We start from the raw sequence: 19,329 nt of genomic DNA, 5'->3' as shown, positions 1-19,329 counted from the left end.
TGGGAATGCCAATTAGCCTAACCTGCATATCTTTGGTCTGTGGGAGGAAACCGGAGTACCCGGAGGAAACCCACCAAGCACGGGGAGAACATGCAAACTCCAGAGACGAGACTCGAGCCTGGCCAGGAATCGAACCCGGACCCTGGAGCTGCAAGGCAACAGTGCTAACCACCACACCACCGTGCCGCCTACACAATAAAATAATAAACTATAATATAATTAGACGTCATTAAATAGATGTCATAATATAATAGGGTTTCAAGTCAGCATGTCATGAGGCACAAAAGTGTTAACAGGTTTAAATATAATGAGTTTAAAGTTTCTGCTGATTGGAGAACTTTGTAACAGTATAGAATCATATTAATATACTATCTCTATTTATCTCTCGCAGTCTCTCTGGCTGATCTGTCATAACATTAAAACCACCTGCCTATTATTGTTCAGGTCTGACTTGTGCTGTAAATCAGTTCTGACCTGTAAAGGCATGGACTTCACAAGACCTCTGAAGATGTGCTGTGGTTTCTGGCACCTTGACATAAGCAGCAGATCCGTTAAGTCCTGTATTCCAACAGATGTTCAATCACCCTGAGATCTGGGGAATTTGGAGGCCAAGTCAACACTCTGAACTCTTTGCCAAGTTCCTTAAGCCATCCTAAACAACTGTTCTGCAACATGGTGGTGTTGAGGTACAGTAGGTCGTAAGAGCGTTACGGTGCCTCAGCCGGCTTGCCCTCAGAGTGTATCCTGGTGTAATCTCATTACCGAGGTAAATGACACACATTTAGCAAACCTTTCCATCCAAATGATGTAAAAGAAAACATGGTCTATCAGACAAGCCCGTCTTCCATTGACCTTGACCCGTTGTCTAATGCCTATACATGTATGAAGCTACATACACAGCCAGCTGTGATGCAATGAATTTCCTGGCACTTTACACCGTAACCCTGAATATAGGATAAAATAGTACTTTATAGAAGATGAGTGGGAGTTTATATTTTATATATATATATATATATATATATATATATATATATATATATACACACACATTTTATATAGACACCCCGTCTTACCAATTTTTGCCATAAGGACTGCAATTTTGCAAGAAATGTGCCTCAACATATGAAGCATTTTCAGCAGACAAGTGAACAAACCGAGCCGACCTGAACGCTGGCCAAGTTTCGCAAACGTCATATAGTCATTCAAAACTTGTTTGCGTCTGTGGAAAGGCTAAGCAAAGCGAGTTTGCCTTTTTTTTTTTGGCGTTTTATGATTTAGTGGAAATATACTGTAGCACCATGAGTCCCAAAAATGTTAGCAAGGACGGTAGCAAGAAGAAAGCAGAGCCACTTCCAAGTTTATTTTTTTAAAGCAGGCGGTGCCAAGTGGAACCATAAACTAAGGTTGAGTGAGGTTTAATGCCTATTTAATTCATATTCACTTTATTTAGATGTCTTTTCTAAATGTTTTGACTATTTTTATAGGCAAAAATATGATTACAGTGTTGGAAATTGGTAATATTAGTAATATTTTTTGGGTGGCTGGAACAGATTATCTGCATTGACATTATTTTCTATGGGAAAATGTGTTTCACTATACGAAATTTCGACTTAAGAACTCGCCACCGAAACCGATTAAATTTGTATGCCTAGGTATAACTGACTATATAATTATACAGTTGTGGACAAAAGTATTAATCCAACCTCTGCCATGTATTATAGAATTTCAGTAATTAGTTCTAGACCTTCTGGCTAATCAGTTGTTGGAATTAACTGAAAAACTAGTGAACAACTGGCTATGTGACAATGCTATTTAGCTTCTGGAGCCATGCCTGGGGTCATCTCCAGACCTAAACCCAATCGAAAACTGTTGGACATCTGTACATGATTTTTAAGAAGCAATCATGGATGGAGTAGCACCAGAGTACGGCAGACGTCTTTTTGACTCTATGCCCAGCTGGATTCAGCAGGTTTTGAAGAATAAAGGTCTGGACCTCTAAAAGATTTGTATTTTTGTCCCAGATAATGATGCAGATGGAGATTTAAAAAGCTCAGAAACCTCCATTTTTAAAAGTTACGGTTTACTTTAGTACATGACCTCATTTGTCAGTAATGAGCAAAAAAACAAACAGTCTATTAGTGTTGATTTGATTATATCACAGTGCCAGGATGTCTTTGTGTATCATTCCAAGATTTAAAAAGAATGGTAATCTTACTATTCGTCCTCATGGGTACTGTAGTTCTTACAAAAACAATAAAAAAACAAAAAATACGATCCACCAAAATGACTTTATTTCCACAGACATCTCTGTGCACTTTTAAGAAGTGTGTTTTGAATATGAAGTGTATCACAATTGATGCACGGTGTCATTATGAGACTTTTGGCCATCGTTAATTATATCTCCAATCATATTCAAAAAAACAAGAAAAATAACAACAACAAAAAACAAGCACATCATAACGGCTGTCAGTACTATAATTAACTCCGAAGTACAACCAGGGAACAAACAATTTTTTTCCAACATGATCTATTTGATCTTTGTTAAGTTCCATAACACAGCTCGAGATGTTTCTTTTCTCCTCTACTCTCAGGAGTTAAAGTAATATGCTGCGGTCTGAGCAGGCATCTCATCATGCCTAATTACCGCATTACTTCCATTACACCCCTCGCTAAATGATATGCTTTCTGCAACCCTTAGTTTCAATTAGCCAGAAGGATTAATTAATCGATGGACCAATAATGGAGTTTTAGCGTGTTGGAGAGAAGCGAAGGCATTTCACCTACACCAAGAGGAGACTCATGATTCTGGTGCTGCACTGCTCCTCCCTGGCCGGTAATAGCAGGTAATTGCCCCAGCAGGGTTAAAGTGTGTGTGTGTGTATATGTGTGTGTGGTTGGACAGTTCTCTCCCAGTGTGGGTGGCAGAATGGTGTCAGGCTCATTCACTGATGAGCTACTTATGTCCTCCAAGCTCACCTTTCACCAAGAGGGAGGTTTTAATGCACCGTGTTCTATCCCTGCCATCATTCTCAGGAATAAAAAAAAAAAAACTCTGCAACACTGATATGGCCACATTTCCTCTCAAAATTTTAGACATGATTCTGGTCCATTTTCCATCATGAAAAAAACAAACAAAAATACCCTTATTATATACAGGATACACATTTAAAAACAGGAAACACATTTAAAAGCAGTGCGTTCATATTAATATATAAAGACATATGGGACCATCAATTCCCCAAACTTCAGCATACAGTATAGTAGTTTTAATAATAATGTTTCATTATAGGGTGTTAGGGGTTTTATATACACCGCATATATATTGTACACTGTTCAGCTGTAATATTATGACCATTAAAAGGTGAACAGAACAACACTGATCATCATTTATACCCCAGAAAACTAGCCACCTAGCGATCATATCATCCACCTATGCCCGCAGGGACCAAAAGCCAGCCTGTCTGGTCCAATCCTACAGAAAAGCCAATGCAGCACAAAACACAAAAAAGTCAATGCTGGCCAAGATACAGTACAGTAGGAAGGTTTTAGAAAACCCAGTGCATTATAGCCAGGCACGTATGGGGCTTAGCAAGTGCAGAGTTCAAGGCCGCCGACACGACCTCCAGTCTCTCCAGATCCCAATCTGATCAGGCACCCATGAGATGCACCAGACAAAAAAAGTCTAATCTACAGTGGCCCCACCCCACAACCCACAGCACACAAAAGATCCACTGCAAATGTGCAGATCTACCCAAGCACAACCTCAAAGGTCATGTGGAGTCATGGCCCGAGGGGCTGGAGCAACCCAACACTATAGGCACAAGGGGAAGCCAAACCCAGGTGGTTTTTCATGTTAACAGTTTTAGCGTTATACTGTACATAAAGAAATAAACACTAGTGAGAGAACCTAAATTAAAGTTCTGCATTGACATTTTATGTAATTAAATGTAATTTCTGTATGTTTAAATAAGCAACCGAAAGCATTGAACACTCATAACTAACCGCTTGGAACGTTTCAATTTGAACAGCGAAAAAGATTTGGTATTGTGACAAGCCTAATCCCGACCAGACAGTCCATAACCCAAAGGTATTTCCTATCGTTATTTGCTGCAGCTCAATTTTTTAAACAAGAGGTTAACTAGGCAGTTTCTTCAGTGTTGTGCTTTTCACACATCACGTGAGCAAGCTCAAAGTTGAGTTTACACACGTTAAAACAACCTACAGTAGTTTAAAATAGGTTACCGGTCAAAGGAAATAAACTAGTGCACATTTGTGTGTTACTGAGCGGCTCTAAGATGTAGAAATCATTTCTTACACGTCCATCGCCAGCTCACCTCCACTGGCCATAATTGGGGGGAAAAAAAAAGGAAGGTTGCTGGGAGCAGCACTATGTGCAGTGCAACATGCCCTGTGTTTTTGTACCACTCTAGTAAGTTTTTCTTCAGCTCACAGAATAGTAGTCATATTAGAAATTGTATAAACAAAGCGTTTAGCAGCCTGCATGATAGCCTATGCTCTTTAGTTAAACTGAGCCGACCTTTTTACCGTTTTAACTGAGTTACATATTAATATTCAGTAGCTGTAACACTTAAAGCTGACATCAATTAGAAGGACTAATCTAACATCTTAATTTATGCAAATGCTAAAGATACTGTACATGAGCCTTAGGAAAGTTAGCATACCTGAAAATTTTTTGTAACATTTAAAACCTACAGTAGCAACTTAAATAAGTAGGAAAAAATAAGAAGGTACTGACATCTCAGTGAATCAGTTTCTTTTACCTGCTACCGCAAATAACGCTTTTGAGCGAGGTCAAGGATGGAGCAGGACTAATCTCGGCGTCAGCGAATCCTTGGTGCAAATTTGTTTTGGGTTAGCTTGGGTTGACAGAACAAAATAAAAAGTGCATTGATTAAAAATAGCTTGTGAAATGTACTGCAGTGCAATGCAGAATTATAGTGGAGTAGAAAGTATAGATATTTGTTGTAGGATTTAGTGATTTAGTGGAGTAAAAGTCACAAGTATCCCAAGATAAATCTACTCAAGTTAATTACAGAAAGGTGAATGTACATGTACAGTATTTTCTTACTTTCCAGCACAACAAATAGAGGAAGCTAATTAATGTCATTTTATGCCGTGTTTAAACATTTATGTTGTCTCACATTTACAGAAATCCTGCAGCACTATATTATAAAGCATGTTTGCAATGCTTCTGAATGTGCTACTGTATGAAGGCCGAATGTAGGTTCTTCTGCTGCTGTTCAGGCTGGGGAAGGAGTGTTTCATCTGTACAATGAAATGAACATTGCAGAAACATACTGTACTGAATGGCCTTGAGTGAACGGTATAATAAACAGTAGAACTGATTCATTTCTTTTTCTTCAGTAATGACTAATATACTAACCATTAACCACTACTTTTTTTAAAACACTTTTGTTTGCTAAAGAGTGAGGAAACTTCAGCCTTGTAATACCACACTATAACACTATTAATAATACATCATTCTAACCAGTTTATGATTACTTTCTTCTGCTAAATGAAAAACTTTACGAAGATGTTTAAGGCATTTACAGAGTCACATGTACACACTTATTCTCAACGTAGTCACAGGTTTTGTCCCATGTGATATGCATTAGGTAGATGCTCTGCCTTTAAGCTTCATGTTGCCATGGTGTCATTTAAAAAAAAAAAAAAGCCCAGAATATACACCTTCACAAAATCCTACACACTTTAATGCAATTGCAAAATATTAAAAAATCCGTAAATATTTTAAATTGTTACTTCTATAAACTATTAAAACTAATTAGAAGGCAAACAGCGCAACTACATTACTGTAAAAAAGTCTTGAGACACCCCTCATTTCTTTATCTTGTGCTTCCAAAGAGCTAGACTTTCTTATATTTTTTTCATGCAGTCTTGAGGAATAGCAGTTTCAGAGGAATGTTTTTTTGCCACATAGCAACCTATGAATCATTTGGGCATAAAACAACATCTAAGACGTGAACCAGTGAGAAACAGTTGCAGGTGATGACAGACGACCAGGCCGGTGCTGATGCTGAATGCTGAGTGATTGAAACAGATGAGAGGAGAAATGAGGCTGCTGCTGGCATTGTTATATAATCAAACAATAAAAAAACATTTGTTTCTTTTTTCTTTCATTTAATCTACATGATTGAATTAAATTAAATATGAATATAAGAGACTTTTGCACAGTACTGTACATTCTGAACATATACATTTCACTGATCAGATTACACGATCTAAAGCTTGGTAGTTAGCTCTATGTCTTAAATTTAGGGCAATAAGTAAGTTCATCAACCACAGAAAGACAAAAAAAAAATTATTCCAGCAAAATAAAGATGACTTCACAGAACATTATACAATATCTCATGGACAAACATTATGTCCAAAGATTGGGCATCAGCAAGATGTGCTACATGATCATAAACTTGTTTGTTTGCCCAGAGTCTGAGCCATTAGCCAGTAGATGACTGTGGTACTGTTTAGCCAAAAAAAAAAAACACAGAAACTGTTAAGTAAAGATTTTGGCCTCACTCCACTCATTTCTAAATGTGAACCATGAATTCAGAATGATAGGATCAGGGGAATAAAAAAAAAAACAAAAAAAAAAACACTGAAGTGACCCATACAACTCCTTCAGATTTCCCAGCAGGAAGAACAAGCAAGCTGCATCGAAGCTATGCCCTACGTATTGATCGATGTTTCAAAACATATGTGGACATTGATTAATCTTTTCATCCCCTCATCCACTCGCCTATTCTACGCAGGGTCAACATGAGTTTGAATAAACCTCATACACGAAAAAGGAAAAAAAGGACGTCCGTACGTGTGCTCTGCAACAATCTTCCCTGATTAATTCAGTCTGTCTGTGATAACAACCTGAGATCTGATAGCGACTAATTAGCATGCAAATTCATGGGGGTTTATTGGTGAAAGGATTGCATGCCGTCACCTGCTCAATATACCTGCCAGTCAGCGCGCTGCCTGATTCCTCACTCCTATCACATCCTCAATGAACCTTCACGATGATCTATTTAGACCGTCAGTCATTGCTCTGCAAAGGCTTTGGGCTTTGTTGGATGCTAATCCACATGTCAGATGCATTTGAAAATTATACTCATTTGGTTGAACCACTTCAGGCCATGATGAGAAGTAACTATTTTGCACTATTTCCTTTCCCAAACCAAAACTTGAAAAGCAAGTAAAGAACAAAAATAGTGGGTTTCTGTTGGCTGTGCTGAGACTCTTAGCCAATCTCCGGTGAGTTGTTTTTTTGAGCTTACAAACCAACGGTGAATCAATGTTTTATTGAAATTACAACAACGAAGAAAAGATATATGGAATCCTTCGATTAGTCTCTCCTTGATTTGGTCCATGTTCTGGCTGTGTAGAGGAAAAACATGAGGAAGGTGCACATCAGGCTACGCTCTACGCGGCTATGCAAGACATATTGCGCAGACTTGAAACAGAAGCAGAGATCAGCTTTTACAGTATATGTGACCACAGAGTAACACCACTGCAAAGGTGGAAGCTTGACTGGCGTTGGCCATGGTCTGCAATAAAACATCCTAATGCAGGGGTGACACCCTGGGTGGGCAAGCTCGTACTGACAGGCACCATGCTGGCAATCAAGGCATGTCTGGGCAGCTGTCGGAACCTGTTAGGGCTGGATAAAGTGAAAACCGTGCATGGATGCTCTCAAAATGGCAGTGTTAACAGTACTTCTCAAATAAATCTGTTCAATATAAGGCATCAGGAGAAATCAATCTTGTCATGGTGGTGGCTCCAGAGTTTTAAAGCATAGCACAATATTCTCTCGTGTCTAGGCATGAAATGTTAAAATATTGGAATGGAGCAAAGGCTATCATAATTCATTCTCCTGCTTTATCCTGGAGCCTACACTGGGATATCTATTTAAAGATGGATACCGATCAAGCAGATACTTTGTTCATTCATTCGCTCAGCCATCTATTCATCTTTAATAGAAAATGGTCATGGTGGATCTGGAGCTGATCCTAAAAGCACTGAGCATAAAGCAGGAAAGCACCCTCATTGGGACACCAGTCCACTGAAGGACACCATGCAATGGGGAAAAAAAAGAGGCAGTTTAGTGAATCTTATACACCTACTGGCCGCGCGGTGGCTTAGTGGCTAGCACTGTCGCCTTCACCGCCAGGGTCCAGGTTCGATTCCCGCCTAGTTTGCATTTTTGCATGCAAACTCCAGTTTTCTTTTGTTGTAGAATGTAGAAAATAAATCACTAAACAAAAATAAAGAAATTTGCAAGTGACTCCAAACTTTTGAACGGTAGTGTATATTAATACATTATTTGTAGACTGGTGGATTTGCCACATCTTCAAAGACAAATCTTCAGTAATCATTTATACCAAGAGCCAATTCTTCAAAGCCACTGCACCTTCTGGAAAGATTCCTGGTGAGAGGAAACCCCTGTGGCCCTGGAGCCGTGGGTACCAACATTAAGTGCTGCCTTGGCATTGGTTAAAGCAACAATTCAAAGATGGATCGGAATTAATAAGCAACGTTTATTCATAAATTTAAACAGATTTATCCAGGTTAGGTTAGTAGAGTTCTGTAGCCTATCCTGGGAACACTGAATGTGAGGGAGGAGGAAAGGGAGGAAACTGTATAACCCAGAGCAAAACTTAGTACTTGGTTGTGTGTTGTTCATCTGAGGTAGTGTTTATCTAATACTATAGTAAGACTCGTTATTATCAGATGATTTTTATTATGTTTTCACCCAAAACACATGGAATTAAAAGTGACACTGTATATATTCGGTTAAAATGAAATAAAATTCCTTTAGGCATGTTTCCTGAAACATCCAAAAATGGCTAAACATGCTGTGGGTTTTAAGGGTTAAGTTAAAAGCAAGTACAATTTTTAAACGTATCTACTTTAACCTTTATGAGCAAAGCATCATAGGCTATTGAACATTTTTAGCTTCGCTAAGCCTCAGACCTGGCGCTATTCTGTCCACCGCTAGGTATGATAAGGCCTCACTGCTTATGAGATACTAATTGCAGGATGTCTACAGAAGAATGGAGCTGCCATTAGATTACTGCGCCAAAAGAAGATAACGACTGGAGCACCTTGGCAAATTACTTTAAAGGCCAGCGAAGATCGTGAGTCTACCCAGCTCTCCTGCCAAAGAGGTTTAAATGCTTAATCTTCTTTAATTATACCGTTACAGAAGGAAAACTTGACTGGCAGTTATGTCGCCGATAGACCATTCACAGAGAGGCGCTTTAAATAATACGCCTTCATTATCTCCTTAAATAATACGACCTCACATGTAACTTTTGGTGGTGATTTATTTTACGTCCTGGGCAGGGTAATAAAAAAGTCTGTGGAGTCTGACCTGCAGTGAGCACTATTCTTTAAGACTTCAGGTTCAGTCAGAAGTGCTGTGTTAGGCAGAATTGTAAGTTGAGATGTCAAGATTAGTGTTATTGCCTCAGCGCCTCCCATTTCCTATAAAAAGGTTTTTTGTTTTTTTTTATCCTCTGGAACGTCCACCTACTGGCCAACAGAATTGTTCAACATATTTCAACAATTATTATTATTTTTATTTTTAAGCCTATTTTGACTGAAAATAAATAGAACATAACTGAACCATGAACTATGACAAACTACATAAGGAATGCTGAATTGAAGATTCATAAAAGTACATAAAAATTCCAATCATAAGGTGTAGTGCCCAAGGAGAACACTGTCTAATCCACTGTTAGATACCTGCTGTCCCAACACCAAGGCTGTAATATGGAGAAGCAAGTCTTGCTTTTCTACTTTGTAGATGAATCCTGGTGTAAAAGCCAACCAGAGATACAACTGACACTGGGCCAGAACTTGGCATTGGGCATAGTTTGGCATGGAACATAGAGGAACCTTAACATGCTAACTGGGCTGAAAGTTTGGGCAGGGCATTGCACATGAGCTTGGAACCGTAACTGGGATTACCCTGTCAGGGGTACCTTGGTATCATAGTACCAGGTTGGATTTTGGTGTGGGTATTGGGCTTGTGGATGAAACTAAGCTAGGGCTAGGAAACTCTGCCTTGTAGGCCTCTCTAGGGCTTTGAATAGGTAAGGCTGTATCAGAGGCCTCTGGGGAAGCCTGAAAGGGGCACTACGTAGTCAAACCAACTTGGTGACATAGCAAGGTATATTTGAGGCCAGGCAGCAGGGTGAGCAAGGGCATAGCATGAGCATGATCAGGACATACGTGGGACTGAGCTGTGCATGACTGGGACTGAGCAGGAGCCCTGACCTAGGTGTGTGGCTGCCGAGATCACCAGGTTGACCCCCACAGAGTACTGATCAGGAAGCAGGACTAGAAGCAGATTTAGGCTGTCATCCTTCTCCTGGACCATGTGGCAACGACCTACCTTGCCAGCCTCACCCTGACACACTGTCCTATCACCCATGTAATAGAGCAGGTTGAGAACAGCCATCCAGCTGACTAGCCACACCCTTAAACTATGTGCTGTCATTTATCACTGGCCTTAGCCTAGCTGTTTTTCCCTCCAGGCAACTCAACCAGCAGGTATAATCATTTTCAGAACAAACACAAGGCAGGTGTACGTATATTATATTAGCAGTATATAATATACGTGAATATATATATATATATCCACATTAGCTAATACTGTAGATAACAGAATGTATAGCTCTTCATGTTGGTATCTCATGGTTCTTTACAATCCCTGCTGATCTACTCCAAATACAGCTCCAGCTTGGAAGCTAATCATGTGATATTTTCGCAGCAACTGTTCCAGTCATTTCCATATGATTTAAACTCGCGAAACAACAACACTGCACTGAGAAAGCTTGAATAAAACTATGCCATTGTGATTCCCTGTAGAAATTAAAACTAGAACTGTGTCTCAGAAGCATCGCCAGCCTGCACCAAATGCCACACACAGGCATGCGACGTGATACATTTATGCTAAAATGCAACTCTGTACTGACAGAGAAAAAGAAAACCCACAGGATGAAAAGAGGGCTGTGATTTCATGGAATTTTTAGAATTGAATTATGACAGTACAGCTGATACCACGGGGAACAGGGAAGAGCAGACACATGGCGCATTCTTACCCAGACTTGTCTGCTGACATTTGCATGAAGGAAAATTACAAAAGTTATAAAAATTGTTAGCTGGCATTATCTCTTGTCTCTGTAACTTCATATCACACTCACGGTTTGACTACTTTTTTTATTATTATTTTGGCTTTTTTTTTTTTTCTTTCAAAAGAGAGAATATAAAACTAAATTATACCGATCCATGACCACCAGAATTTACTGCCACCATAAACAGTGATGCACTGTGCGTTCTGACACCTTTCTATCGCAACCAGCATTAATCTTTTCATCAATCTGATCAACACTAGAGCTATTGGATCAGACTACACGCTCCAGACTTCACTCCCCATGTGCATCAGTGAGCCTTGGCCACCCATGACCCTGTCGCCAGTACACCGGTTTTCCTTCCTCGGATCAATTTCGGTCAGCCCGCGATGACTGCAGACCAGGAACATCCCACAAGAGCTACAGTTGTGGAGTTGCTCTGACCCAGTCATCTACCTGTCATAATTTGGCCCTTGTCAAAGTCACTCAAATCCTTTCACGTGAACATTTTTTCTGCTTCCAAAACATTACCTCCAGAAAAGAAAAAGATTCACTTGCTGCCTTATATATCCCACATACATCCAGGTTCCATTATAACAAGATATTTTAACATAGCTACTGTGACAAGGGCCAAATTGGGACGGCTAGCTCAAATTGAGAAAAAGTTTCCAATGGAAAGGTGTCAGAACACACAGTCCATTACTGTTTTGGTTGCAAAAGTAAAACCCACTTTTGGCATGCGGTCATGATATTATGGATGATCTGGGTATGTAAGCACTTGAGCACAATAAACTTAGACATACAATTATAAAAACAACAAGAAACCTTTTCCTGAACTGTATAAATGAAAGATGAATGAAAACTTAAAAAAGAAGACATGTGCTGACACTATTGATCTTAAAATTCTAAAAAAAAAATAAATAAATTCATATAAGTATTACACTCACACGCTCACTGGGAACACCAATCAGCCTAAAATGCATGTCTTTGGACTGTGGAAGAAAACCAGAGAACCCAAAAGAAACCCACCAAGCACAGGAGAACGTGCATACTCCATGCACACAGACCCCAGATCGGGAATCGAACCCGGACCCTGGAGGTGCAATGCGACAGTGCTAACCACTAAGCCAGGGTGCCACCTAGTAGTTGTATTCATTTTTGTAATTTGTCATTAACAAGTCTAGCCAACTGTCACTTCCTTCATCGAGATGCTTTTTGGCATGAAAAGCTAACGTTGATCTGATTTCAGAAAAGTCTTTTGATGCTCATATTTACAAGGAGAGACTGAAAATTAAGCAAGAGGACGGAATAACGCCCAATATTTTACTGCAGACGTCTTCAAGAACTGTAGTTTATGACTTAAGCCGTCCACATGATCTATTCCAATTGGATTTGGACAGAATTCGCTGAAAAATTTGACAGTTTAATACCCTTCCCATGACCTTGGCTAAATTCGTTCAGCAGAAATTTCGAGGCTAACGGGGAAACGCTGTCAGATTTTATTTATATCCTTTTTTTTTTTTTTTTTTTGACTGAAAGACATTCATGTTTGAGTTTGACTGACCCAGACCGTGTGAACGAGAAACGTTTAGGTAAAGGACGAGAGAAGGGAAAACAATCCACAGTTTCGCAGAGAGTGATATTGAAAATGACACGGCATTTGTGCGGTAATCGATATAATACTGCAAAGCAATGTCATTACACTTCGCAGCTTGGACCGGTGACAAGTGCTTAGTCAAAACAAGTTCATAGAAGACTGCAGTTTGGTGTTCTTTACTTAATCAGGACGGCTGTGAAAGCAGAGAAGGACAAACGGCAAAAACTGTCATGAGCACTCATCATCACTGTGTTTCACAGCACAGCAGTCAATATTGCTTTATTTTATACTACAGCTACCTTATAATAAACAAGTACACATATGACTGGTGTACAGTACGTGTTATCCATGATAGTTATAATGCACTGATAACTGATTGGAGTCGATGATCAGCTGAGTTCCTGTGCATTTCAAGCTATTGAATATTTTTTTTAAAAGGCTATGGATTTTAATGATTTTATAATTCCTAAAACATGCTTTTTGTCTGTGTAGCTTCTAACTGTGCATGCACAGGTTGAAAAGACCTAAATTTGTTTTAAATACATTGTAACTTTGAAATACACCAACTCCATTTGCCTCAGTGGGACTGCACAAGCTTCATAAGAGTCTCAGCTGATCTTTAGAAAGAATGATGGTTGTGAAATTCGGCCCTGATTACCTACATTGTACTCGCGTTCTGAGTGACGAACTTCACGGTCGGTCTGCAGAGCAGCTAAATGTATAACGAGCAAGACCTACGGTAATGCACTTATTTTCACCAAAGTTGTTTTTTTTAAACTGATTAATTGATGATCGATTGGTTTACTCTATCTAGTTAGCAATTATGGGATGGTTACCGTCTCCCATGACTAGTACTTATACCCAATAGGTGTGTACACTCACTCTGGTGTTTAATAAATACTGAAAATATAAGAGAGTGACGCTTTAACAATGTGTAATGTCTTATTAAAAACAAAACAATAGATTATGGAAGTAGTAGGGACTTTGATGCAAGCTACAGTACATGATGTGCTTTTGCTGAAGCACGATGCACTTGCACTGAAAGTAATTAGCTATTTTCGAGATGACGACCGTGATTAGGTTGACAGCGGTATATTGGCAATAAAGTTGGACCGTCTGAGCCGAGATAAAAGCACTAAAGCAGCGCTCAATCTTTCTCTTTAGGTAGAGATGAAATGCATGCTAAATCCTACCCTCCCCGCTATCAGCAGAAAGACAAACAGCCTTTTTGGGTACTGTAGAAAAGCGTTTTGAGTTTTAAGTAAACACTTGTTACAAAATGATTTTGCATGCCACTAAAGATTGTATGTAAGTCTTTGGGTTGCTCCCTTTCGTAGGGTGGCCACACAGCGGACCATGCGATCTGCACAACAGCTTGGCACAGGTTTCACGCCGGACTCTCTTCCTCCAGCCTTGGGACTGGCTGGGATTTGCGCATTGGTTGGGAATCGAACCCGGGCCTTCTGCATGGCAGGTGAGTTTAGTTTTTTTTTTGCCATATCAGCCTGCTACAAAACTGCACACATTAAAAAAGGTTGCGTTACAAGGGAAGAAGTGCTTGAAGAAGAAAAAGTTCTCCATGCAGAAAATAAGCTAAGCATTTATTATACTATAGCAGGCTTCATGCACTTTCCCTCAGGCCATGCAGTGTGAAATTTAATTCCTACTGTACCGGCTCCGAACGCCACGGCTTTGCATTTCTTACCTGCTGAAACTTTGACACAGGGTGGTTAACAGCTCATACAAGCAGTCTGGCTTTTTTGCTAGGTTACGAACCTCGCCTGGGACAGAAAATCAAGCGAAATCTTTTTTATCTTAGCCTCGCTCCTGATCGGCAGCTTCATGGCTGAGCAATAACCGGAGTCATGAAGCACTTCCAAGGCATCGTTTACAAAGAAATAAGTCCGACGCCGTTGATTCTTCGTCTTTATCTAAACTATTAGCGAAGGGCCTCGAGCCCCACCTTAAGAAAAGGGCTGAAATTTCTGTCCCGCTGATAAAAACGTTAACTAGGTGAGTGTCAGAGAGATGGATTGTACACTGTCGGGCGAAGGGAGGAACATGAGGAGACAATGATATTTCTCATTACATTGCCCTCTCCCCCCTTCATGTTCTCTAATAACGCTGCCACGAAGGGAAGAAGAGACCGGAGATAAATCATGCCCCGCAAAAAAACAACCGGGTGGACCCACGGAATACGCTCACTCCCAGCTCGGTATCTCCATAGCTCGCGGGCGAAGTCATTGATAAAGATCTAATGAACACGGCTATCAATTGGCATCAGGGTTGAGCGAAAAAGCAAGAGGAGCTTGATTTCACTGTCGCTCGAGCTGGACGGATAAATGGAGACTTCTGGGTAACTGAGGCGAGGTTGGAGAGGATCTATCGATCGGATAGGCAGATAGAGAAACGAGAGGACATAATCTGAGAACAAAATATGCGGAATTAATTCAACAGGCCCACTGAGACTTGTTCCGGACACCCTGACCTGGTGTAGGAAATGAGAGATATAATCAAAGCCGATCGTTCCGAGCTGATGCAGGCAGAAAACAACACACACAAAAAAAAATCTCTCGCATGTCCGCCGTGTCTATCATAATTTCCGTGAGTGAGCTTGAGGTTGGTGCCAACACCAATTAACAGGCCTAAACTGGTGAGCTTGCAATAACACCGGATCCCGAATGAAAAGTGCTTATGACTTTGGCTGTCTTTCTGTAATCAGTTCATCTCATCCTGGGTACACCTAACATGATTTACGAAGTGAAGTGAGAACAATAGGATATGATTGTAAAAAAAAAAAAAAAAAACCTCTGCAGCTGGGATTAGGAAATATAGTCACTCTTTAACTTGGAAATGCTGCTATGAAACTGGTATTATAATTAAACTTGCATTAAATTTGGGATTATTTTTTACAAATATCTACTGTAAGCACTAGTGGTTAGCACTGTCACCTCGTACCTCCAGGGTCTGGGTTCGACCCCCACCTCGGGGTCTGTGTGCATGTTCTTCTTGTACTTGGTGGGTTTCACTCAGGGTACGCTGGTTTCCTCCCACAGTCCAAAGAATTGCAGATTAGGCTTAATTAGGAGTGTGTGTGTCTGCCCTGTGATGGATTGGCACCCTGTCCAGGGTGTACCCCACCTTGTGCCCTCAGTCTCTTTGGATAAGCTCCAGGCCGCCCGAAGGATAGATAGAGTCCATAAGTAATTAATTAATAAATTAAGCACTAATATGACTACTAAAATTAATACTAAAATTTTCGGCATATGAGCCGGTCAATGCATGTTCTTCCGATAGCCGATCAAAACATTATTGCGTCATTATTATATATATATATATATATATATATATATATATACAATTATCATTATTATTTCTTTTTTTGTGGGGTTATTTTCCTTTTTTTTGTGCATGCTTTAGTGAAGACAGCACCATGGATGCCAAAAATTTTCTCAAAAAGCGCAGCAAATTAATTCATATTTTATAATTTATTAAATTATTATGCCGGGGTACCACTGTATACTTTTTTTTCCAGCTAAGATTACTTAACACACTCATTAGTTAAAGGGTATTGAAATCATTTATCTAGTAAGGCTATTTCCATCTTGTTCATGTCATGGTAACGTGGCATGCCCTGTAACACAACGCGTCTACTCATTGTTGTTTGTTTGTTTTTTTTCACATTTTTAAACAATAAAATAGTTTTAAATGAGGGTAGTTGTGCGTTATAGCTCAGAGGCGGTAATGAGAGGTGCTCCAGCAAACGATTCGAGGGAGCAAAAGAACATAACAATGGCACACTTTCTTTGATTATCACCGTTTTCTCTCTGCAAACGAGTGTCTCTTTCCGCTTAAACACATCAGCAGCCATATTGGCTAATAGCCAGTTAGTGCATTAGGGACAAGAAGGCAGGACTTGGAGTAATAAGAGACAAATACAAAGCGTTAATTGCTGACATTGTTCCTACGCATGAACGCTTGAATCGCTCAAGGCTTTTCGCAGAGCCGGTGTCATCCTTTAATTCACATTCTCTCCCTGACTTATTAAATTACTGTCGAAGGAAAAAACGAAAAAGAAAAAAAAAAACGATGCTTTTTTTTTTCCCCTTCAATTAGTCATCTTCTAGAGTTTTAATGAAAAGGAAAGTTTTTTTTTTTTCTTTTTCCCCTTGCAATTCAAAGAATGAGAAAAAGGTAAAAGAAAAAGCGGCACAAAACAAGCAGGATACACAATGACAGCTGCCTCTTCGTCAAGGTGACACGGCAAAGAAAATTGCAAATACTATTTTCTACATCAGAGCTGCCGAGAGCACAAAAGCTCCAGCTCCAGCCAGTGTGTTCCTGAGAGCTGTCGGTCGCTTTATGACCGCGCTGTGCCGAATGTCACATCGTCTAAAGGAAGAGACAAAGAAAATGGCACTCACGAGGCCGGTGCGTAACGCTCTGAGGATAAACAGCCTCGGAGTGATGGCCGGATCAGCTGCGGCGAAGACGAGGCCTGTGGTCGCTTGGTTCGGTCCAGATACACAGATGAGGGAGAAATGAGAGGGTGCACGTGTGAGAGGGAGACAAAGAGAGATGTTGGCAGAGCTCGAGGTGAGAGAGGCGAAGAGAAAGACAAAGGGATGGAGAACGGTTCACTGACAGCCAGACACAAAGGGAGACAGGCAAAGCATAAACAAAGAACGGCAGATCAGGGAGAAAGAAACAGGGCAGGCAGGTAGAGTCAGGACGGAGGAGGTGAAGACAAGGAAATGTTATCAACGGGAAAAGATCTGCTGATTTTGTTTTGTTTTATTTGTTTGTTTCAATCGGATTAGGGATTTATTTCCATTTCAGTCATTTTACTCACGTGCAGAAGATCACATGATCACAGATTTACAGAAAGTTAAAACAGAGTAAATCTCAGGATGCCACTTCACCACCCACCAAGCCTTCAGATACAATAGTCAGACCCGCTGCTCCGGCACTACACCTCCACATATCAGCTAATACTGGTGCTGTTATAATCGATTATTTTTTTTGTATCTAGTTAATCACGGTCTCAGACCATGATTAATCACAATTTTAAAATACTTATATTTACTTTTATTATAAACATGCTTTTATTGTTGTAAAAAATAAACACATTTGATAAACTGGTTAGAGGAAACAGATCATGCAGTTTTATAATACTGTATCTCAGACATGAACGTTTAACAAGTGATACATTAAAAAATGTCTCAAATGGTAAACTCCTTGCAGCAGCACTTATATTGTGAGTCTGCTCCTATAGTGGTGACGACTGTATGTCCGTTATCTTCTTTTTGAACTTAGCATAATCAAGTTAGATATTTTAACACACCCAGAGTGAATGAGTGCAGTTGCCATTTGTCATCAAATGCATGTAGGTGTGCTGTTAGACCCAGGTAGTTATGGTTACTTATTAATGTCCAGTTGGTCTTGAGTAAGTGCAATAAAAGGAACTTCTGCCAACTGCTTCACTTTCATAGCCTTTTTATGAATGTATTCTTGTAAAAGTAGTTTCTCTGAAAGGTGGCTCGAGCACATAACTTTGCTTTTAGGAAGTTTTAATAATTTTCCTTAGTTACATTATTATTATTATTATTATTATTATTATTATCATTATTATCCGCGTTAAACGTTCCAGTGTCACACACAGCTGGGTAGCCCGCTGCGGTTTTATGGGAAGCCATTCGGGTCAAACTTGGCCCTGTAATTAAATTGGGTTTAAAATATAGTAACATGTTAAAACCTCTATATTGATCACATGCAATAATGTGTTGATATCAACAAGCCTAGCGAAAACACATGCAAAAAGAAAAAAAGTCTGAAACAATAGACTTGTCGCTTCTTCTGGCCGTCCTCAAGGGCAACAGCTAGCCGCCCGCTTCTTCTGCTGTTTAAAGGTGTGAGTATGCAGCGTGTAGCAGCATGACATGCAGCAGAAAGGCCTTTAGCGATTATTTATAGACATGTTAAACCGTTTCCCGACTGCTCTCAAAAAACGAGCATATTTATTTTATTCTGCTTCACCCCTACCCCCAACCCCCCACCCCGCCCAAAGCACTTTGCAGTATTAATAAAAATAGGTGCTTTCTATTTGAAGTGGTCATTAGAATATCCTGTTGTGGTTGTTATTTATTTATTTGTTCTGGCAGCTATGATTGTGCATTTAAAATGTCTTGCCTACAAACCACAAATCGGTAAAAAAAAGCCAAGCTTTATATATATATATATATATATATATATATATATATATATATATACATATATATATATATATATATATATATATATATATATATATATATATATATTATATATAAGGATAGAACTATAAAACCCCCGAAGGTATTTTTGCTCTGGTTTGTCGCTGCTGTGATACATTTGCAAATATCCAGGCTGGAGAATGCAATAAGAAGTGAAAAGTGGTCTTGTGGCTTCCCGCTGTATTTACAGCTAGCCCTAAGGATGCACAGCACATCGTTGAGGTTTATGACTGTCCACTTGCTTGCATGACCCAGATTAGTATTTATGAAAATAGCCCATGAAACGTGGCAGCAG

General features: G+C 39.7%; 1 protein-coding gene across 1 annotated transcript in view; it reads right to left on the bottom strand.

Annotated features, from left to right (window-relative positions):
* Positions 1-19,329, bottom strand: part of fhit (fragile histidine triad diadenosine triphosphatase) — a 274,131-nt gene that overhangs the window by 21,837 nt on the left and 232,965 nt on the right. The window lies entirely within an intron of this gene.

This window comes from Clarias gariepinus, chromosome 23 (genome assembly GCF_024256425.1).
Source record: "Clarias gariepinus isolate MV-2021 ecotype Netherlands chromosome 23, CGAR_prim_01v2, whole genome shotgun sequence".
In the NCBI taxonomy this organism is placed as follows: domain Eukaryota; kingdom Metazoa; phylum Chordata; class Actinopteri; order Siluriformes; family Clariidae; genus Clarias; species Clarias gariepinus.
Note: the sequence above shows the minus strand (reverse complement) of the source record. Positions and strands in the feature narration are given on the sequence as shown.